We start from the raw sequence: 7,575 nt of genomic DNA on the forward strand, positions 1-7,575 counted from the left end.
AAAAAAAAGAAACTCCAGGGGTATAAACATGGAATGGAATTTACTGGCTTGGGAACTAAAAAGTCCAAAAGAAAATCAGGCTCTAGCCAGGGTATGGTTGGGACCTGGTCCTTTTCTCTGTGATTCTCTGGGCATTCCCTCCATGGGTCACTGAATCTTCAGGCTGAACTCCGTCCCATGAGCAAAATGGCTGCAGGAACCCCTGGCCTCACATGCACATCCCACTCCATCGAGAAAGAGAGCTTCTTGCTCCCAAACGCTCAAAGAAAAATACCAGATTTCACCTAACCAATCATTTAGCCCAGGGGAATCTCGCATGCTCACTGGTGCATCCCTGAAATGTGCTAGTGAGCAGCACACAGTCGCTGCTAAAAGAACCCTGATTAGGCTGGGCGAGGTAGCTCACGCCTGTAATCCCAGCACTTTGGGAGGTTGAGGTGGGGGGATCACGAGATCAGGAGTTCGAGACCAGCCTGACCAATGTGGTGAAACCCCATCTCTATTAAATATAAAAAAATTAGCCAGGCATGGTGGTGTGTGCCTGTAATCCCAACTACTCAGGAAGCTGAGGCAGGAGAATCACTTGAACCCAGGAGGTGGAGGTTGCAGTGAGCCAAGGTCAAAACACTGCACTCCAGCCTGGGTGACGGAGCAACACACCATCCAAAAAAAAAAAAAAAAAACCCTGATTAGGCTTAAGCAGCTAAGACCCCATCCTACACAAATCTCAAGGCTGCCATGTATTCGAGAGATGTGAATGGGTTCTTTGAAGCTGACAACCAGCAGCGTCTGCTAGATAACCCCACCATTGCAAGTCACTACCTAGACCAGGGCTCAGCAAACTTTTTCTGTAAAGGACTAAATAGTAGATAATTAGGCTTCACATGCTTCCTAAGACTTCTTTTGTTGAATTTTGTTTTACATCCTTTAAAAATATAAAAACCGGCTGGGTGCAGTGGCTCACGCCTATCATCCCAGCACTTTGGAAGGCCGAGGCAGGTGGATCACGAGGACAGAAGTTTGAGACCAGCCTGGCTAAGATGGTGAAACCCCGTCTCTACTAAAAACTAAAAAAACAATTAGCCGGGTGTGGTGGCACATGCCTGTAGTCCCAGCTACTCAGGAGGCTGAGGCAGGAGAATTGTCTGAACCCAGGAGGCAGAGGTTGTGGTGAGCCGAGATTGCGCCATTGCACTCCAGCCTGGGTAACAAGAGCCAAAACTCCGTCTCAAAAATAAATAAATAAATAAATAAAAATAAAAATAAAATACACACACACACACACCATTCTTAACTCATGGGCCTTACAAAAACAGCTCAAGGGCTAGATTTGACCCAAAGATGATAGTTTGCCAACCACTGATCTGGATCATTATGATACTTGTGATGTCTACATTGACCTTGTTGACTTGCTTCCCCTGATTATAATAAAAGCTCTTTGAGACCAGGAGCCAGATCTGTCTTATCCACCACTGTCTTCTCCACACCTGAAACAGTACTGGCACTTTGGGAGGCCTACACAGGAGAATCACTTGAGCTCAGGAGATCGAGACCAGTCTGTGCAAAATAGCAAGACCTCATCTCTACAAAAAATATAAAAAATTAGTCAGATGTGGTAGTGTGTGCCCGCAGTCCAAGCTATTCAGGAGGCTGAGGTGGGAGGATCACTTGATCCTATGATTGAGGCTGCAGTGAGCCATGATCATGCCACCAAACTCTAGCATGGTTGACAGAGCAAGATCCTGTCTCAAGAAAAACAAAAACAAAAAAACAGTGTCAGGCAAATAGTAGATGTCCAATAAATATTCACTGGATGAATGATTATGAAAACTTTATTCCAGAGCATGTCAGGACCCAGTGTCTAGCTCTGACCTGGGTTTCTCTGTCCTGTCTGTCTGTGGGACACAGCTGCCCCCATACTGACCTATGCAGGAACGGACAGGGCTGCTGCTGGTCTACACAGCGTCTTTGTGCAAATCAGAAAAAGGTCACTTCTGCCGGCTGCTGCAGCTCAGCACCCAGGACCACGGTGAGCAGGTGAGGACTGAATCTCAGCCCCTGCCTCTTCCCCCTTGGAGGGCGTTCTTGGGTGGGACACCTTCCCAGTTGCGGGCCCCGGCTCTGGGATAGAGTGCTGAGTTGGAGTTCTAAGACCTCCCCTGCTTTTATTGTCCCCACACCTCTCTGAAGAATGTTGCTGCTAGCACTCTGCCTACAGCTTTTACCCTTTTCTCTCACCAACTCCCAATCCCTTCTCTTTCCAGTTCTTTTCAACACAATGACTGTGATTTGCATATATTGAACTGAAATTCTAGGTTTGTGCTTGGAGGCTCATCAAAGCAGACTAGAATGTGACATAAGGGAGACAAGCTTGGGCAGCATAGCAAGACCTCATCTCTACTAAAAACATAAAAAATCGATCAGATGGAGGGGGATTGCGGTTGGAGAAGGATTTCTGTCCCGTGTGCTTACTATACTTGAAGAAAGACCATGGGAAACTCGAAAAAGCAGCAGCCAAAATTGTCAAGGAAATAGTGAAGTTGCCATAAAAATACAGAGTCACGTGTTAAGGGTTCTTCCATCTGGAAAGATAAAGGCTAAGAAGGAGGAACATCTGTTTAACCATGGATGTTGTGGTTAGGGTGGTCTTGAACTCATTCACCAAATCCTGAAAGAGAACTGGGGAGAGGTGGGGGCTCTGCTTAAAGCTTGAGAGTTATGTTTAGCAATAATCAAATAAAATGTTCCTTCACTTCGTGGGCGGTAGGATCATGCAACTCATTATCCCAAGCAGGAGTCAAGCTGGAAATAAAGTCTTGGGGGACTTAGCCGTTGACAGACCCCTAATGACTTATAGAGGGGAACAGACCCCTAATGACTTATGGAGGCCTTGGGGTATGGGCAATGCTCTTTGAAGTTGCTGACTAAGAGCATGACTGGTTGTCCACAGTGCGTCCCTGCATGCCCGTCTCAGAGACAGCGTTCTGAGCTGGGCAAGGCGAGGAGCCGAGGCTGCCACCCACAACCCCTATCAAAAAAAACTTCCAGATCGCGAGGGGTTGTGGGTGGCAGCCTCGGCTCCTCGCCTTGCCCAGTTCAGAACTGGGGGACGGGGTGGAGGCCTCATACAAGAACCATTGACTTTCCCAACTCAGTTTTCCTTACGCCAGCTACCATCTATTGCTGGGAATTCGAGGGTCATCAAAACAATGAAATGGTGTTTGTGAACGTTTTGCCTAAATGTCTACACTATCCATAGGGACCTCGCCTGTTGTCATTATGAGAGCTGACATTTAATGATTATGATTACAAACTACGTGCTGTTATACATACTTATTTGATGTTGACGGCAGTCCTATAAGGTAGGTGCTATTATTTCAGCATCCTGTTTGATAAATGGGGAAACTGAGGCACAGAGAAGTAGGTCTTTCAGAGTCTAACAGGCAATAAATGATACAGAACTCAAATGAAGGCCGGAAGCCTCTGGAGTACATAATGAACTATCTCTCTGTTAGCCTGGGGTTAGCGCCACTCCTATGGTGCTACCAGAGAGGACACCACTCTCCTCCAGCCATTCAGTTACGAGGAAGGAGTGCAGATCCATTGTGGCCATATCCGCTTTTTCAAGAAAAGCCATAAGGATCAACACTGGGCGGATGGAACAAATCTAGCTAAATGCAGACTGAGGTTGCCCCGCTCTGATGGTGGCTGTACTCACACCACCCTGCAGCGGCACATCTTACAGGCAGGGTGCTGTTGTCCACGTCCATGGGAAACATGAGTTACCAGATGCGGGCTCAGAAAAGCAGGGAGCCTGGCTGGACACACATGGTGCAAAGGCTGCCGCGCTGGGGTGCCTGTGTCTAGAAGTTGGTCTCCTGCTTTCAGCAGTGCTTAGTGATCTCTCTGGGCCTCTAGCCAGTCCAGGATTCTATGATTGTCAACGTAGAGAACAACAGCAAAGGCTCAAAGGTGTGGAGAGATGTTTGATGTCTGGGAAGATAGGCTCTGTGGCATACAACTGGATTGTCCCAGCTGGTGCATAAGCCACACAAAATGTGCAGAACCCAAGGCTATACCTGTGATTTGGTGTGTGCTGAGAAACTGGCAGTGCAAGAGGCGGGTGACATCCCGTGGAGACTTCACTCAGGCTGTGCGCTGCACTTCAACCATGCAGGGAGGGCTGGGGGCTTTTTCTAGTTTGCACAAAGGCGCTATCTGTGAGCTAAGCTGCATATCACTGGTGTGCATCCGCCCAGAGGAGGGACCTTCCAATTCACATCAAGTCTCCATGCGTCCCCGGGGTCTCTGAAGCAGTTTGAGGTGCCTCTGACCTTCCCTCACACCCCCAGTGCTTTCTGTTTATATCTTCCCATCTTTTCTACTATTGAGAGTGCAGGTGGGATTTAGGGGACTCAGGAATGCCAGAATTCTGCCCTGGCTCTTCCACTCCTTCCTTCCTGTGGGGTTCCTGGGGATTGGCACGCACAGAGGATAAAGGCAAATGGTACAGAGCCTGACACTCCACTCCAGGCAGGGCTCTGGGCTGCATGGCACAGCTGAGGCTCGGAACTCCAGGATCCAGAGGCCCTCCCTTCCCTGGCCATGCTGGGCCCGACCCACCAGTGCTTATGTCGGGAGGTGAGGGAAGCCAGAAGGACAGGCTTCAAGAGGACCTTGGTTCAGATCCTTGTTCTGTCCCCAGAGCTGGAGGAGCCAGTGAGAAGAGTAAGATCCACCCACCCCTGAGAACAGGACGTGGGAGGGAAGGTCACTCCTTGGCACAGACCTTATCACACAGGGTCCCCACCCCTTTTTACAGGTGGCTGAAGCACAGTCCCGGATCCTGACGGAAGCCATTGGCGGCAGCTCCCTGGAGGGAAGCCAGCTGAGGTGTGGGCTTCTTCCCTGCTGCGGGAACATGGTCTCGTTTCATCTTCACAGCTTCCCTATTTACAGATAGGGAAACTCAACTGCGTGCTAAACAGGGATGAGGAATTGGGTCAAGGTCACACAGCTAGGAAGCAGAGCTGGGCTTTGAAACTGTGGCTGGCTCTGCAGCCACTGCCCAGGTTCCTCTATGGGACAGGACTGATGACTGCTCACCGCCAGTGTCTTCCCAGGAATAGCCCTGCCTGTAGGGGGCTGCCTGGCCCAAGGGTGGCTCCTTCCTTGTGGGGCAGCCCAAATTCAACTCAGCTCTGTAGGGGCGAGGCGTAGGGAGTAGAGTGCAAAAACCCAGCTCCTTACCTCCGCTCAGGACAACTCTGAAGGGCTTTGTAACTCCTCATGGGACAGAGGCCGGGCTTTGGTGGCAAGTGCACCACATTTCACCTTCTCCCTCAGCCCAGCCCTGCTTTCCTCCCGCTTACAGCCGCTGTGCTGACCACACGCCCAGACCAACTCTGCAGGTGTCTTACCTATGCCACCTGCATTCCCGTCCTTAGGAAATGCTGCCTCCCCTCCTTCCTAGGACCCGGGACAAATAAACCAAAATTCCAAAAAGTAGAGGGCGAGGCAACCCAAAGCTTAACAACAGCAGGAAGTCACTGCCACCCTGGGCTGGAGGGACAGAAGGAGGGATCTGGCTTCCCTGCACCCAGGGACCACCCAGCAAAGCCAAAGCTGCGGTGAGTCTGTCAAGAGGGGAAATGCAGCCCATGACGGAAACAGTCCTGAAGTTGGGGGTCCAAAGTGACACCCCAGCTTCTCCTTCCCTTTCGGCTAGACGTTTCTGATGATAGACTGCCTAACAACACAAGGTGTTCATACCAAGGTTTTAATAAGCCATATTTGGGTAATATTAAAGATTTTGTCAGCTTGGGGTCTACAATAGCTTTTTCTTTTGAAAGGGAAACGTTGCTGTCGGATGATCTATCAGAGGTGCGTCCCAAAGCACCGTCCACTCCAGTGCAGCCACCACAGCCTGAAAGTCAGATTCCTTCGGGATTGGGGATGGGGAGCTGAAAACAGCCCTTAGGGCCAGAGGATGTTGGCACACAGGAAGAGGTCCTAGAAGTTTCCTTGTGCACTCTCCTCACTTTACTGAGGGGAAACCCCAGACCCAGAGAGCTCTGAGCTTGGACAACCCCTTTTATGGAGGGTGAACTGTGGAATTTTGGGGAACCATCACTACTGGGGAATGGAGTCACCCAGGGCTTTTAGATCTCAGCCTAGATGAGGGCTTGTGTGTGCATGTGTGTGTTTGGTATGTATATGTGCATGATACATGGGTACATGCATGTGACACATGTGCATATGTGTATGGCATGTGTGCCTGTGGGTGCGCATGTATGTACATGTAGAGTGTGCATGTATGTGTGTGGGTGTGTGTACATGTGTGTGCATGTATGTGGATGTGTGCCTGTGTGCAGTCTCCACCCTGAAAGTTTATATCTTTTGAATTTCTTTCTTTTTTTTTTTTTGAGACAGAGTCTCATTCTGTCGCCCAGGCTGGACTGGAGTGCAGTGGCATGATATCAGCTCACTGCAACCTCCACCTCCTGGGTTCAAGCCATTCTCCTGCCTCAGCGTCCCAAGTAGCTGGGATTACAGGTGCGTGCCACCACACTGGGCTAATTTTTTAGATTTTTGGTAGAGACGGGGTTTTACCATGTTGGCCATTCTGGTCTCGAACTCCTGACCTCAAGTGTTCCACCCACCTCGGCCTCTGTCCCAAAGTCCTGGGATTCCAGGCTGAGATACACCTGGCCCCATCTTTTGAATTTTGAGTGGCTGCTGGTATTGATGATAGAATGTGAATACACTTGATTTGTATTCATATGGAGGGGAAAGTGCCTCTGACCTGTCCCCGTGGAAGGGAAATAAGATTGGCCTGGAGATACTTACCTGGTGGCGGAGATATCATGATCACAAAAATGCCTTTCCCAGGGCAAGGCTCGTCCACTGCACTCTAGATGGGCTGACCCTTGTAATTTCCCCAAATGTGGGAACTTGACAGCATAATTTGTGGTAGCAGGGGACTATGTTTGTGCTTTCCCCTAGTAATGAAGAAAAAGAAAAAAGAGACTGCCCTGGAGATATGAGGACAGAAGCCCAACCCAGTCCCTGGCTCCAGTGAGTCCAGGCCCAGCCCTGGAGACGGCCCTTATCAGCTGCCATCCCAGCTTCCTGTTTTTCAGTGGGCTGGGCACCCACGCTGAAGGAACATCTGCTTCTGTTTATTCTTCCCCTTTATCTTAATGGGTTCCCCACGATGGCTCCCTGGGACACCTCTCACCACTGCTCTGAGTACTCAGGTAGGTACTGCTCCCTGCCCCGCCTACGACCCAGGGACGGAAGGAGGAAGGCTGGACAGGCCAGAGACTTGGTGCCCTGGGATTAAGGCTAGTTACTAAACAGGTCTAGGGCTTAAAACTGGACCCTAAAGTCAATGTGGAGAAGGGAAAAAAGAATAAAAGGCAAAAGACTCTCCTAAGAGTGAAAGCAGGAACCAGGCAGGTTGCTGGGGGTAACCTTAGCAGCTAAGAGAAATATAATTGCTTTTCATTTTCTGTTACACCTAGGCTAATAACCACAACTGGAAATTCTTGTTAGGAGGAGGAAGTTTTCTCT

At 49.8% G+C, this 7,575-nt stretch overlaps 1 non-coding gene across 1 annotated transcript; it reads left to right on the plus strand.

Moving 5' to 3' along the window:
* Positions 1 to 6,841: 6,841 nt before the first annotated feature.
* LOC119467116 lies at positions 6,842 to 7,004 on the plus strand. Its single transcript, XR_005195645.1, has one exon. It is a non-coding gene; the product is annotated as a U1 spliceosomal RNA (small nuclear RNA).
* Positions 7,005 to 7,575: the final 571 nt, after the last annotated feature.

The sequence above is a fragment of the Cebus imitator genome, unplaced genomic scaffold, assembly GCF_001604975.1.
Source record: "Cebus imitator isolate Cc_AM_T3 unplaced genomic scaffold, Cebus_imitator-1.0 Scaffold260, whole genome shotgun sequence".
NCBI classification, from domain to species: domain Eukaryota; kingdom Metazoa; phylum Chordata; class Mammalia; order Primates; family Cebidae; genus Cebus; species Cebus imitator.